The sequence below is a fragment of the Penaeus monodon genome, chromosome 29 (genome assembly GCF_015228065.2).
Source record: "Penaeus monodon isolate SGIC_2016 chromosome 29, NSTDA_Pmon_1, whole genome shotgun sequence".
Lineage (NCBI taxonomy): Eukaryota > Metazoa > Arthropoda > Malacostraca > Decapoda > Penaeidae > Penaeus > Penaeus monodon.
Window position 1 is genome coordinate 37,730,425 of NC_051414.1, and position 295 is coordinate 37,730,719.

The window sequence follows — 295 nt, forward strand, 5'->3', positions numbered from 1 at the left end:
ACATTGTTAGACACTCAAGCAACTGATTAGTTTCGTAAGCCATAAAACTGCCTTTCTAAATCTGCCCTTAAATGCCTGTGTTTCCTAAGTATATTTACACATGTTTTACAGGTGTTTATGTGCCTGTAGGTGTAAGTATTAAATAGGTGGTATGATTTACAAGTAATATTGATGATGGACTGATGGTAGGCTGTGAACGATTTTTACTCGGTAGTTTTGTTATTGTTAGTGAAGTACAAAAAATATTTTACACTTTTTTCTTGAATGTTTTCTTTATTTTTTTATGTGGAATGTT